Here is a 15,968-nt window from a genome sequence, read left to right as displayed (position 1 = left end):
CCTAGACCGATAGCAGTTGTCTCTCCCGATAGGCGCATGAATGCTAACTCCATTGTTCCAGATGTTACTATCACTTTGGGTGACTACAAGTTTCTGTCTTCTCCTACGGTTCTTGGTGACTCGGATATTGATCTTATTCTCGGAATGGATTGGCTTTCTAAGCTCAAGGCTCAGCTTGATTGTGCTGCCAGACAGATTCAATTGACTCATTCATCTGAGGATGTAATTGTCTTTGCCGCTCGTGATGATACCATCCGTCTGTTTTCTCTCAATGAGAAGGGTGAACAGGATTCCATCTCTCAAATTCCAGTCGTTTGCGAATATCAAGACGTCTTTCCAGAAGAGCTTCCAGGAATGCCTCCGCACCGGCCAGTTGAATTCGTCATCGATCTTGAGCCTAGCACGGAACCTGTTTGCAAACGTCCTTACAAGCTTGGACCTGAAGAGTTGAAGGAGATGAAGAAGCAACTCGATATTCAAGAGAGAATGGGTCTCATCCGACCTACTTCTTCTCCGTGGGGTTGTGGAGTTCTTTTTGTGAAGAAGAAGGATGGAACGGACCGACTTTGTGTTGACTACCGTCCATTGAACAAGAAGACTATCAAGAACAAGTACCCACTTCCCAACATCAATGAGCTGTTCGAACAACTCAAAGGTGCTCAAGTATTCTCCAAGCTTTATCTTCGTATGGGCTATCACCAGATTTGAATCCGTGAGCAAGATATTCCCAAGACGGCTTTCAGAACAAGCTATGGTTCATATGAATACACTGTCATGTCTTTTGGCCTCGTCAACGCTCCTCCGACTTTCTCTCGCATGATGAACTTCATCTTCAACGCCTACACAAATGACTTCGTCTTGGTCTACCTCGATGACATTCTGGTCTTTTCGAAGAACAAGGAAGATCATGCCAAGCAATTGCGTTTGGTGCTCGATAAGCTCAGAGAACATCAGTTCTATGCCAAGTTCTCAAAGTGCGAGTTTTGGCTCGACGAGGTTCTTTATCTTGGGCATATCATCTCTGCCAAGGGCATAGCGGTGAATCCTGAGTAGGTGTCTGCAATTGTGAATTGGGAACCACCTCAGAACGTGAAGCAACTCCGCAGCTTCCTCGGTCTCGCAAGCTACTATCGAAGGTTCGTTGAGAACTTTTCAAAGATCGCGAAGCCTCTTTCAAACCTTCTCCAGAAGCACGTCAAGTACGTTTGGTCTCCGAAATGAGACATCGCTTTCAACACTTTGAAAGAGAAATTGGTCACTGCTCTAGTTCTAACTCCTCCTGATGAATCCAAACCGTTCAAGGTCTTCTGCGATGCCTCTCTTCAAGGTCTTGGTGCAGTGTTGATGCAAGAGAAGAAAGTTGTGGCTTATACCTCTCGCCAGTTGAAGCCCAACGAGAAGAACTACCCCACTCATGACCTCGAGTTGGCGGCAGTTTTGCATGCTCTTTTGACTTCGAGACATCTCTTATTGGGAAGAAAAGTGGACATCTTCACTGACCACAAGAGTCTCAAGTACATCTTCACTCAACCTAATCTCAACCTCAGGCAGACTCGTTGGGTCGAAATGATTCAAGAGTATAATCCGAGTATCGAGTATACTCCAGGCAAGGCCAATGTGATTGCTGACGCATTGAGCAGGAAGGCTTACTGCAACAGTCTGATTATCAAGCCTTACCAACCCGAGCTTTGTGAAGCTTTCCGCAAACTCAATTTGCAAGTTGTTCCTCAAGGTTTCCTCACAAACCTTCAAGTCTCTCCTACTTTGTAAGATCAGATTCGCGAGGCTCAACTTCTTGATGCTATGGTGAAGAAGGTGAAGATTGGGATTGCCAAGAGTCAACCCAAGTACAAGTGCTATCGCCTTGATGACAAGGATACTCTCTTCTTCGAGGATCGTATTGTTGTGCCTAAAGGTGACTGTCGATGTCAAAACCGGCGGATCTCGGGTAGGGGGTCCCGAACTATGCGTCTAGGCCGGATGGTAACAGGAGACAAGGGACACGAAATTTTACCCAGGTTCGGGCCCTCTCGGTGGAGGTAAAACCCTATGTCCTGCTTGATTAATATTCATGATATGGGTAGTACAAGAGTAGATCTACCACGAGATCGAGGAGGCTAAACCCTAGAAGCTAGCCTATGGTATGATTGTTGATGTGTATGTTGTCCTACGGACTAAAACCCTCTGGTTTATATAGACACCGGATAGGGTTAGGGTTACATAGAGTCGGTTACAATGGTAGGAGATCTTCATATCCGTATCGCCAAGCTTGCCTTCCACGCCAAGGAAAGTCCCTTCCGGACACGGGATGGAGTCTTCAATCTTGTATCTTCATAGTCCAGGAGTCCGGTTGAAGGTATAGTCCAGCCATCTGGACACCCCCTAATCCAGGACTCCCTCAGTAGCCCCTGAACCAGGCTTCAATGACAACAAGTCCGGCGCGTATATTGTCTTCGGCATTGCAAGGCGGGTTCCTCCTCCAAGTACTTCATAGAAGATTTTGAACACAAAGATAGTGTCCGGCTCTGCAAAATAAGTTTCCACATATTGCCATAGAGAGAATAACATTTACACAAATCTAATCTGCTGACGTATTCCATAGTGTGACATCACACCACGGCCAAGCTTTTATTCAACCGTTTTACTGTCCCATCTCAGCGCTTTATGCGAGGCAGTTTCCTTGGCACATCTTGTTAAAGCAGAGATCGTGTCCCCTTATTCCGGTATTCTCATCAATACGGGCGTGGGTAACCCAACCGCGCCATCGATTACGGCGCTTGGAGATAAGCGAGTTTTATCTGGCTGGTGGGGACATGTAGCTGCGTCCACCCATATAAGGGGATAAGAATCCACCTTTTCACCTACGCCTTCTTCCTCCTTCGCCTATCCATTCTTGCGCACTCGAGCTCTAGCGCTCAAGTCCACACTCCCCACCTCAACCTTCTCTAGTCATGTCCGGAGCGGGAGGCAAGTGGATGGTCTCCTCCGTCACGGAGGGACATATCAAAAAGCTGAGGAAGGCCGGATACCTGTATAATGACATCGCGTACCGACTCCTCGAGAAGGGGCAGCTCATCCCCACCCCTAGGCCCCATGAGAGGGTGGTGTTTCTCCCCCATTTCCTCCACGGACTGGGCTTCCCTCTCCACCCATTTGTCCGGGGGCTCATGTTCTACTACAGCCTGGATTTCCACGATTTGGCCCCGAACTTCGTCCTCAACATCTCGGCGTTTATCATCATGTGCAAGGCCTTCCTCCGCATCCGCCCCCATTTCGGCCTATGGCTCAAGACTTTCAGCGTCAAGCCAAAGGTGGTGCACGGCAGCCAAGCGGAGTGCGGAGGCGCCATGGTGGGCAAGATGGCCAACGTCCTCTAGCTCAAGGGCTCCTTTATGGAGACCCTGAAGGGGTGGCAATCGGGGTGGTTTTACATCACCGAGCCACGCGACGCCGAATGGGTCGCACCCCCTGAGTTCCGGTCCGGACCCCCAACGCGGCTCACGTCCTGGAAAGAGACGGGCCTATCGTGGGGTAAAAAAGGAGAGCTGACCGGACTCCAAACATGCGTCAAAACCCTGGTGGACAAGAAGCTCAAACTTGTCAACGTAGTCCAGGTTATGCTCATCCGCTTGATCCTCCCGTGCCAACAACGGGCTTTCAACCTATGGGAGTTCGACTCGGCGCGGCACCAGACTCTGAGCAGGCTCTTCGACACGACGTACGAAGATGCCTGGAAGATGCTTTTCAAGGGCGCCGAGGCTCCCGCATCCGCTACTGAGGATCGCGGATTCAGTGCGCAGCGTCACACTCTCGCGGTAAGCGGTTACTGCATGTGGGATCTAAACTCCCTTACCTTTGACAGGACTGGCAGGTGACATCCGTACAGATCAACTGTCCGGCTCCTTTGCCTGAAGGCCCAGCGGATGCTCGCTTGACGAAGCTGCTGGTTCCGGCACCCTATGTGGTGCCGGAGAAGAAGGTCAAGAAGAAGGCCACGGGGAATCGAAAGAGTGCCCGATGCCCGGAGGTGTCGGATTCATCATCTGACGAATCCAAGATGCACTCCTCCCGTGAAGACGAGGAGGAGGAAGAAGAGACCCCTCCCCCTCCAGCGGGGGAAGGGAAGAAAAGGAAGGCCGCCCCAACTGGGGAGGCCGAAGGCTCCAAGAAGGGGAAAACCCTTCCTCCGGACTACTCCACCGACGCTGACAGCGGCAGAGAGGAGTGGGCGCCTGTTGTAAATATGCCCTAGAGGCAATAATAAATTAGTTATTATTATTATATTTCATTGTTCATGATAATCGTTTATTATCCATGCTAGAATTGTATTGATAGGAAACTCAGATACATGTGTGGATACATAGACAACACCATGTCCCTAGTAAGCCTCTAGTTGACTAGCTCGTTGATTAATAGATGGTTACGGTTTCCTGACCATGGACATTGGATGTCGTTGATAACGGGATCACATCATTAGGAGAATGATGTGATGGACAAGACCCAATCCTAAGCCTAGCACAAGATCGTGTAGTTCGTATGCTAAAGCTTTTCTAATGTCAAGTATCATTTCCTTAGACCATGAGATTGTGCAACTCCCGGATACCGTAGGAGTGCTTTGGATGTGCCAAACGTCACAATGTAACTAGGTGGCTATAAAGGTACACTACGGGTATCTCCGAAAATGTCTGTTGGGTTGGCACAAATCGAGACTGGGATTTGTCACTCCGTGTAATGGAGAGGTATCTCTGGGCCCACTCGGTAGGACATCATCATAATGTGCACAATGTGACCAAGGAGTTGATCATGGGATGATGTGTTACGGAACGAGTAAAGAGACTTGCCGGTAACGAGATTGAACAAGGTATCGGGATACCGACGATCGAATCTCGGGCAAGTATCGTACCGATAGACAAAGGGAATTGTATACGGGATTGATTGAATCCTTGACATCGTGGTTCATCCGATGAGATCATCGTGGAGCATGTGGGAGCCAATATGGGTATCCAGATCCCATTGTTGGTTATTGACCAGAGAGTTGTCTCGGCCATGTCTGCATGACTCCCGAACCCGTAGGGTCTACACACTTAAGGTTCGATGACGCTAGGGTTATAGGGAAAGTATGTACGCGGTTACCGAATGTTGTTCGGAGTCCCGGATGAGATCCCGGACATCACGAGGAGTTCCGGAATGGTCCGGAGGTAAAGATTGATATATAGGAAGTATGGTTTTGGCCACCGGAAGTGTTCCGGGCATCACCGGTAGTGTACCGGGACCACCGGAGGGTTCCGGGGGTCCACCGGGAGGGGCCACGGGCCTCGGAGGCCTACATGGGCCAATAGTGGGAAGGTACCAGCCCCTAGGTGGGCCGGGGCGCCTCCCACCAAGGCCCAAGGCACCTCCTAGAGGGGAAGGGGGCAAACCCTAGGGCAGATGGGCCCTAAGGCCGACCCCAAGTGCGCCTCCCCCTTTCCCCCTTGTGGCCGCCACCCTAGATGGGATCTAGGGCTGCCGCACCCCTTGGGGTGGGAACCCTAGGTGGGGGTTCAGCCCTCCCTCTCCCCCTATATATAATGGAGGCAAAGGGGCAGCCCAACACACGAAGTTCTTCCCCTGTTGGCGCAGCCCTACCTCTCTCCCTCCTCGTCTCTCGTAGTGCTTGGCGAAGCCCTGCTGGAGTCCCGCGCTCCTCCACCACCACCACGCCGTTGTGCTGCTGCTGGACGGAGTCTTCCCCAACCTCTCCTTCTCCCCTTGCTGGATCAAGGCGTAGGAGACGTCACCGGGCTGCACGTGTGTTGAACGCGGAGGCGCCGTTGTTCGGCGCTTAGATCGGAATCAACCGCGATCTAAATCGCTACGAGTACGACTCCTTCATCCACATTCTTGCAACGCTTCCTCTTAGCGATCTACAAGGGTATGTAGATGCACTCTCCTTCCCCTTGTTGCTAGATTACTCCATAGATTGATCTTGGTGATGCGTAGAAAATTTTAAATTTCTGCTACGATCCCCAACAGTGGCATCATGAGCTAGGTCTATGCGTAGTTTCTATGCACGAGTAGAACACAAGTTGTTGTGGGCGTCGATTTTGTCAATTTACTTGTCGTTACTAGTCTTATCTTGATTCGGCGGCATCGTGGGATGAAGCGGCCCAGACCGACCTTACACGTACGCTTACGTGAGACTGGTTCCACCTACTGACATGCACTAGTTGCATAAGGTGGCTAGCGGGTGTCTGTCTCTCCCACTTTAGTCGGATCGGATTCGATGAAAAGGGTCCTTATGAAGGGTAAATAGAAATTGGCATATCACGTTGTGGTTTTGGCGTAGGTAAGAAACGTTCTTGCTAGAAACCTATAGCAGCCACGTAAAAACTTGCAACAACAATTAGAGGACATCTAACTTGTTTTTGCAGCATGTGTCGTGTGATGTGATATGGCCAAAAGGATGTGATGAATGATATATGTGATGTATGATATTGATCATGTTCTTGTAATAGGAATCACAACTTGCATGTCGATGAGTATGACAATCGGCAGGAGCCATAGGAGTTGTCTTAATTTATTTATGACCTGCGTGTCAACTTAAACGTCATGTAATTACTTTACTTTATTGCTAAAGCGTTAGCCATAGTAGTAGAAGTAATAGATGACGAGACAACTTCAAGAAGATCATGATGATGGAGATCATGGTGTCATGCCGGTGACAACGATGATCATGGAGCCCCGACGATGGAGATCAAAAGGAGCAAAATGATATTGGCCATATCATGTCACTATTTGATTGCATGTGATGTTTATCATGTTTTACATCTTATTTGCTTAGAACGACGGTAGCTTAAATAAGATGATCCCTCACTAAAATTTCAAGAAAAGTGTTCCCCCTAACTGTGCACTGTTGCGAAGGTTCGTTGTTTTGAAGCACCATGTGATGATCGAGTGTGATAGATTCTAACGTTCGAATACAACGGGTGTTGACGAGCCTAGCATGTACAGACATGGCCTCGGGACACATGCGAAACACTTAGGTTGACTTGACGAGCCTAGCATGTACAGACATGGCCTCGGAACACGGAAGACCGAAAGGTCGAACATGAGTCGTATAGAAGATACGATCAACATGAGATGTTCACCGATGTTGACTTGTCCGTCTCACGTGATGATCGGACACGGCCTAGTTGACTCGGATCATGTTTCACTTAGATGACTAGAGGGATGTCTATCTGAGTGGGAGTTCATTGAATAATTTGATTAGATGAATTTAATTATCATGAACATAGTCTAAATTGTCTTTGCAAATATGTTGTAGATAAATAGCTCATGTTGTAGCTCCCTGTTTCAATACATTCCTAGAGAAAGACCAAGTTGAAAGATATTGTAAGCAATGATGCGGACTGGGTACGTAGTCCGAGGAGGGTCCTCACTGCTACACAGAAGGCTTACGTCTTTGATGCACCGCTCGATGTGCAAACCCCTACAACGTCATCTGTGGATGTTGTGAACACCTGACAGACACATCCTGATGACTACTTAATAGTTTACTGCACCATACTTTACGGCTTAGAATCGGGATTCCAATGACGTTTTGAATGCCATAAGACATATGAGTTGTTCCAAGAGCTGAAATTGGGATTTCAGGCTCATGCCCGTGTTGAGAGGTGTGAGACCTCTGACAAGTTCTTTTGCCAACAAGATGGAGGAGAATAGCTCAGCTAGTGAGCATGTGCTCAGAATGTCTGGGTGCTACAATCACTTAAATCAAGTGGGAGTTAAACTTCCAGATAAGATAGTGATTGATAGAGTTCTCTAGCCACTATCACTAAGCTACTAGATCTTCGTGATGAACTATGACATGCAAGGGATGGAGTTGATCCCGAAGCTGTTCGCGGTGCTTAAGACCGCAAAAGGTAGAAATCAAGAAGGAGCATCAAGTGTTGATGGTTTAACAAGACCACTGGTTTCAAGAAGGGCAAGGGCTAGAAGGGAAACGTCATGGATGGCAAACCAGTTGCCGCTCCAGTGAAGGAACCCAAGGTTGAACCCAAACCCGAGACTAAGTGCTTCTATTGTAAGGGGAACGGTCACTGGTAGCGGAATTACCCCAAATGCATGGTAGATAAGAAGGCTGGCAACATCAACAAAGTATATACGTGTTATTAATATGTACCTCACTAGTACTCCTGGTAGCACCTGGGTATTGGATACCGGTTCAGTTACTATTATTGGTGACTTGAAGCAAAAGCTACGGACTAAACGGAGACTGGCTAAGGGCGAGGTGATGATGTGTGTTGGAAGTGTTTCCAAAGTTGATGAGATCACCATCGCACGCTCCATCTGCCTTCGGGATTAGTATTGAACCTAGATAAATGTTAATATGCGGAATGGGTATACTGCTCATGATAGAGACCACCTGGGAGTTCCGTAGTGTGACGTGGCTTGTCTGCTTCCCTGGTTCTTGCATCGTTTGTGCGGCAATTGAACTGCCGAACAGGCCTTCCGAAGGATGAAGTCCTGAAAGTAAGAGAAAACTAAAAAATCGGCAGCCCCTGGTACGGTTTAAGCCGTGTTTTGGGCGTGCCGTGATGGTGCCCCTCCCCCTGTGCCCATGGTATCTCTAGAGCGTAGTTATGTACGCGAAGTACTGGCGTCACCTTTTTGCGAGGGTTGGGGTTGGGGCCGCATTGCTATGCCTGCTCGGATCGTGCCAGGCGGTCTTGTTGTAGGTTACTCCGGGCGCGCTTGACGGTGTCCAGTCGTTTAGTGGTCGGACTGGAGAACTGCCTAGAGAGGCTGCTTTGAACTTCCGCTGCAAGGGCCGCCATGTGCTCCTCCGTTCGGAGGGAGCGTTTGGTGTTTCCATTGACCATAATTACTCCTCGAGGGCCTGGCATCTTGAGCTTAAGGTATGCGTAATGCGGTACCGCATTGAACTTAGCGAATGCGGTTCGCCCGAGCAGTGCGTGATAGCCACTGCAGAATGGGACTATGTCGAAGATTAACTCCTCGCTTCAGAAATTATCCGGAGATCCGAAGACCACTTCAAGTGTGACTGAGCCTGTACAGTTGGCCTCTACACCTGGTATTACGCCTTTAAAGGTCGTTTTTGTGGGCTTAATCCTCGAGGGATCTATGCCCATTTTCCGCACTGTATCCTGGTAAAGCAGGTTCAGACTACTGCCGCCGTCCATAAGGACTCTAGTGAGGTGAAATCCGTCAATAATTGGGTCTAGAACCAATGCGGCGAATCTGCCATGACGGATGCTAGTGGGATGGTCCCTTCGATCAAAGGTGATCGAGCAGGAGGACCATGGGTTGAACTTTGAGGCGACTGGCTCTACCGCATATACGTCCCTTAACGCGCGCTTCCGCTCCCTTTTGGGGACGTGGGTTGCGTATATCATGTTCACCGTCCGCACTTGTGGGGGGAAACCCTTCTGTCCACTATTGTTCGGCGGACGGGGCTCTTTGTCATCATCGCTATGCAGCCCCTTGTCTTCATTTTCGGCATTTAACTTGCCTGCCTGCTTGAACACCCAACAATCCCTGTTGGTGTGATTGGCCGGCTTTTCGGGGGTGCCATGTATCTGGCACGAGCGGTCGAGTATACGGTCCAAACTGGACGGCCCCCTAGGATTCCTTTTGAATGGATTTTTCCGCTGACCGGATTTAGAGCCTCTGAATCCGGCATTAACTGTCGTATCCTCAGCACTGTCGCCGTTCATGCGGTGTTTCTCCTTGTTGCGACGCGACCTGCCACTATTGTCCCTGGTGTTCGAATTACCAGGGTTCTTGGTCATATTGTTGCTACGAGCAAGCCAGCTGTCTTCTCCCGCGCAAAAGCGGGTCATGAGTGTCGTGAGTGTTGCCATAGATTTCGGCTTTTCCTGTCCAAGGTGCCGGGCCAGCCACTCGTCACAGATATTGTGCTTGAAGGCTGCTAGGGCCTCAGTGTCTGGACAGTCAACTATTTGATTTTTCTTTGTTAGGAACCGTGTCCAGAATTGCCTGGCCGATTCCTCTGGCTGCTGAATTACGTGACTTACGTCATCGGCGTCTGGGGGTCACACATAAGTGCCCTGGAAATTGTCGAAGAATGCGGCTTCCAAGTCCTCCCAACAACTGATTGATCATGTTGGCAAGCTATTAAGCCAATGCCGATCTGGTCCTTTAAGCTTGAGTGGGAGGTATTTGATGGCGTGGAAATCATCACCGCGGGCCATGTGGATGTGAAGGAGATAATCCTCGATCCATACCGCAGGATCTGTTGTGCCATCATATGATTCGATGTTTATGGGTTTGAAACCCTCGGGGATTTGATGATCCATTATTTCATCTGTAAAGCAGAGTGGGTGTGCGGCGCCTCTGTACTGGGCTATATCATGACGTAGTTCCAATGAGCCTTGTCTACTGTGTTCGGCCCCGCCGAATTTGTGGCCGGCGTGACGGTTACCGTCTCAAGCCGTGGGGCGTCCACGCGATCCGTAGATCGATCTTGTTTGCCTTGCCTTGTCCTCCAACATGTCTTGTAAGTCCGGCGCATATTCCCGTGCCTTGGTACGGGGTGCGGCTTGAGTGGAGGGCCGAGAGGCCTCTCTGTCGCGACCACGAGGTGGCCGGTCGGCCACATCAAGTGCTTCCTCCTCTAAACGGGGTAGCAACCTGCACTTTGGGTAGCTCTTGGAGGGGCATTCGAGTTTATGCTCTTCGGCCACAAGGACTTCAGTCCATCTGTCGACTAGCAAATCTTGATCAGCCCTAAGCTGTTGCTGTTTTTTCTTGAGGCTTCTTGTCGTGGCCATAAGCCTGCATTGAAAACGCTTTTGCTCGACAGGATCCTCTGGCACGATGAATTCGTCGTCGTCGAGGCTTGCCTCGTCTTTGGAGGGAGGCATATAATTATCGTCCTCGACCTCTCTGTCTGCCGCTCTCTCGTGAGGGCTGGTTTCTCCATCCTCTTGTGCTAAATCTTGCTGGAGGGGGTTTTCTTCAGCGCTTTCTGGAGTATTATTATCTCCCTTGCTGGAATCACCGTGTTTGTTTTGGCGGGATTTTGAGCGGCGCCGCTGATGCTGGCGCTTAGCCTGTTTCTTGGAGGGGTCATCCTCCGCTATTCCATCGCCATCTCCCTCTTTTGGGGTGTCCACCATGTATATGTCATATGACGAGGTGGCTTTCCAGGGCCTAGTAGGCGCTGGTTCTTCATCATCTCCTTCATCGGCGTCCATACCGTCGATATCTTCGGAGTCGAAGTCGAGCATGTCGGTTAAGTCATCGACAGTGGCTACAAAGTGGGTGGTGGGTGGGCTTTGAATTTCTTCATCGTCCGTACCCCAACCTTGCTGACCGTAGTCCGGCCAGGGCTCTCCTGATAAAGAGAGAGACTTCAGTGACTTCAGGATATCGCCAAAAGGCGAGTGCTGAAAGATGTCCGCGGCGGTAAACTCCATGACCGGCGCCCAATCAGATTCGATCGACAGGGGCGCGGGGGGCTTGGAGTCCGGAGAGGAGTCCGGCTCCTTGGAGTCACGGGTCTTGCAGAGTACGGGCCTGGTGCTTGGCTCAATCGCCGTTGGGGTTGCAGCCCCCGAGGTGGCGTCCAACCGCTCATCCTCGATCGGCGCAGTTGGCTCCAAATTAAGGGTCGAAGCCGATGCGGGTGCGGCCTCCAGGGCACTGTTCGGCGGCAGAGCTAGATCATGCTCATCGTGATAGTGCGCCGCGCTCGGCAGTGGCTCGAATCCGTCAAAGATCAAGTCCCCGCGGATGTCAGCCGTGTAGTTTAAACTTCCAAATCTGACCTGACGGCCAGGGGCGTAGCTTTCGATCTGCTCCAGACGGCCAAGCGAATTGGCCCGCAGTGCGAAACTGCCGAAGACGAAGATTTGTCCGGGGAGGAAGCTCTCACCCTGGACTACATCGCTATCGATGATCGTAGGAGCCATCGAGCCTGACGGTGACGACACAGAGGAACTCTCAATGAAAGCACCAATGTCGGTGTCAAAACCGGCGGATCTCGGGTAGGGGGTCCCGAACTGTGCGTCTAGGCCGGATGGTAACAAGAGGCAAGGGACACGAAGTTTTACCCAGGTTCGGGCCCTCTCGATGGTGGTAAAACCCTACGTCCTGCTTGATTAATATTGATGATATGGGTAGTATAAGAGTAGATCTACCATGAGATCGAGGAGGCTAAACCCTAGAAGCTAGCCTATGGTATGATTGTTGATGTGTATGTTGTCCTACGGACTAAAACCCTTCGGTTTATATAGACACCAGATAGGGTTAGGGTTACATAGAGTCGGTTACAATGGTAGGAGATATTCATATCCGTATCGCCAAGCTTGCCTTCCACACCAAGGAAAGTCCCTTCCGGACACGGGACGGAGTCTTCAATCTTGTATCTTCATAGTCCAGGGGTCCGACTGAAGGTATAGTTCGGCCATCCGGACACCCCCTAATCCAGGACTCCCTCAGTGACCTTCATAAAGTTATTATGAACAAGGCTCACAATTCTATCCTCTCCATCCACCCTGGGAGTACGAAGATGTACCAGGACCTCAAGCAGGCTTATTGGTGGACTCGAATGAAGCGCGAGATTGCTCAGTTCGTGAATGAATGTGATGTCTGCAGAAGAGTGAAGGCAGAACACCAAAGACCAGCGGGTCTCCTCCAACCTCTTGCCATTCCAGAATGGAAGTTTGACCACATTGAGATGGACTTCGTGACTGGGTTTCCAAAGTCCAAGCGTGGCAATGATGCTATATTCGTTGTCATCGACAAACTCACTAAAGTGGCTCATTTTTTGCCTATCAAAGAGTCTATCACTTCAGCTCAATTGGCAGAGCTTTATACCTCTCGGATTGTTTCTCTGCACGGTATTCCACAGTTGATCTCTTCATACCGTGGCAGCATCTTTACCTCCAAGTTTTGGGATTCTTTTCAGAAGGCCATGGGCACCAACATCCGCTTCAGCAGAGCTTTCCATCCTCAAACTAGCGGTCAAGTCGAGCGTGTCAATCAGATTCTTGAAGATATGCTCAGGGCTTGCGTGATCTCCTTCGGTATGAAGTGGGAATATTGTCTTCCATATGCTGAATTCTCCTACAACAACAGTTTTCAAGCAAGTTTGGGCAAGGCCCCATTTGAAATTCTCTATGGCGGGAAGTGTCATACTCCTCTTAACTGTTCAGAGACCGGTGAACGTCAACTTCTCGGAAATGACTTGATCACAGAGGCAGAGGAAATGTGCAAAGTCATTCGAGATAACCTCAAAGCAGCGCAATCGCGTCAGAAGAGCTACTATGATAGTAAGCATCGTGATTTGGCTTTCGAGATCGGAGACCATGTTTACCTCCGCGTCTCTCCAATGAAAGGTACTCGTCGCTTCGGTATCAAAGGGAAGCTTGCCCTAGATACGTGGGACCTTTCAAAATTGTCAGCAAGAGAGGCGATCTTGCCTATCAACTCGAGCTTCCTCCAAACTTTGCAAATGTGCACGACGTGTTCCATGTCTCTCAGCTCTGCAAGTGCTTCAAGACTCCTGACCGCACCGTCAACTTCGAAGACATTGACCTCCAAGAAGACCTTTCTTATCGTGAGCACCCAGTTGCTATTCTTGAAGAGACTGAACGCAAGACTCGCAATAAGTTAATCAAATTCCTCAAAGTCAAGTGGTCACACCATTCCGACCGTGAAGCCACCTAGGAACGCGAGGATCACCTCCGTTCTGAGTACCCGGCGTTTTTCCAGTCCTAGATCTCGGGACGAGATCCTTTCGTAGTGGTGGAGTGTTGTAACACCCCGGATGTAATTTACCTTATATGTATCTCTACTCTTGCCGTTTCCGGCGCTAAGTTATTTTAGTTTCCTCGGGTTCGGGTTTTTGTCTCCGCGTGTTGTTGCCGTTGTCATGCATCTCATATCATGTCTTCATGTGCATTGCATTTGCATACGTGTTCATCTCATGCATCCGAGCATTTCCCCCGTTGTCCGTTTTGCATTCCGGCGCTCCTATCTCCTCCGGTGGTCCTTTCTACCTCTTTTCGTGTGTGGGGGTTAAACATTTCCGGAGTGGACCGAGACTTGTCATGCGGCCTTGGTTTACTACCGGTAGACCGCCTGTCAAGTTTCGTACCATTTGGACTTCGTTTGATACTCCAACGGTTAACCGAGGGACCGAGAAGGCCTCGTGTGTGTTGCAGCCCAACACCCTTCCAATTTGGCCCAAAACCCACCAAAAGCCTCTCCATCATCTAGAGAGTACATCATTTCATCTCATTGCATCATTTTCATTTGAGCTCATGTTGATACCCGAAATGCTGTTGGAAGAGAGCTATTTGAGATAATTGTCAGATCTGCTGCATCAAATAGCTATTTGTCATTTTTGCCATGTTTAATGTGTGCATGATATGCTCCTCAGCTCTACATGTGTTTTGTTATATGCCATGCCATCTTTACATTGGTGCTTACCATGTATTTTTGTGATGTGTGTGGTGACTAGCACAAGCTTGCAAAGTAGTGCATTCGTTAATGCTGATTTCAAGGACTTAGAATTTCTCAAAGTCCTTGATCTGTTTTTGTCAATATGCCATATGTTCATGTTGTTTCCTAGTGATCCGTGACTCTTTTGAGGATGATCAGTAAGGATGATTTGTTAATATTGTGGTGCTCTATCCATCCATGCCTTTGTTTGCAATTATGGAGCACCCTAGCTTGAGTCAATCGAGCTCTACTTTTACTATTTCGTGAATCCTGGCAGATTGTTTACTTGTTAGCGATTTTGCCGAGGATGTTGTTGTTGATCCGTGCATGATATGCTGTTGTTCTTGCCATGTATAGCTTCTATAATATGTATTATTGATGGGTGTATGCTTAGTTGGTCATGCCATGCTCTTTAACGAGTGCATCGAGCTCGTGAACATGCCTACTCGTTAACATATTTGCATGCTCCAGTTTTTCACTAAGTCTGTAATCTGATTATGCTTTTGCCATGTTCACATGCTTACAATTGTTTTTTCCGATCCCTTTTGGCTCAAGGTCACTAAGGGACTTTTGTTAAGTGCTTTGAGTAGCTTCATGCCATGCCTTGATTTGCCATGTTAAGTTCCTGTAGCATATAGTTTTCATGCTCCAAAGTGTGCTACCTGATGTTAAATTCCAGACTTGTGTTAATTTCACTAAGTCTGAAACCTGTTATCGTTTGCATTTTTGCCATGCTTGTTTGAACCTGTTAATAGATGAATTGGCCGTAGCTCAGTGTTCGTCGTTTGTCAAGCATCATGAGTGGATCCCTGCCATGTATTTTGTTGTCATGTTTGAGTTTTGTATCATATTTATCTTGATGCATTTAGATGGCTACTTGCTGTTTATCGCAGACCGGTGCCATATTTGTTTTGCTTGCCATTTCCAAACCGTGCATCCGTTTCCGGTGTTCTTTATATCGATTTCAACCGAAATCACCTCACCCTTCCAGTGGCACTCTTGTATTTCGAAGTTGAGGCCAGGTTCAATCATTCCTTGTCAAATCTTGCATATGCATCACATATCGCATCCCACATAGCATACCATGTTTGCATCATGTTGTTCGAGATTTGCACGGGGTTGATTGTGTTCCTTTTGCTTGTTTGTTTTGTTTGGGTAGAGCCGGGAGACGAGTTCACTAACGAGGAGCCCATTGAGTTTGCTTACGAGGACCAAGTCAACTCTGACAACTTTGCAGGCAAGATGATCATACCCTCGAAATCACTTCTATCTTTGCTTGCTAGATGCTCGCTCTTTTGCTATGCCTATGCTACGATGCCTACCACTTGCTTATCATGCCTCCCAAATTGCCATGTCAAACCTCTAACCCACCATGTCCTAGCAAACCATTGATTGGCTATGTTACCGCTTTGCTCAGCCCCTCTTATAGCGTTGCTAGTTGCAGGTGAAGTTTGGAGATCATTCCTTGTTGGAACATTGTTTATTTGTTGGGA

The sequence above is a fragment of the Triticum aestivum genome, chromosome 3A (genome assembly GCF_018294505.1).
Source record: "Triticum aestivum cultivar Chinese Spring chromosome 3A, IWGSC CS RefSeq v2.1, whole genome shotgun sequence".
Lineage (NCBI taxonomy): Eukaryota > Viridiplantae > Streptophyta > Magnoliopsida > Poales > Poaceae > Triticum > Triticum aestivum.
The sequence above is the reverse complement of the archived record's forward strand: the minus strand, read 5'-3'. Positions refer to the sequence as shown.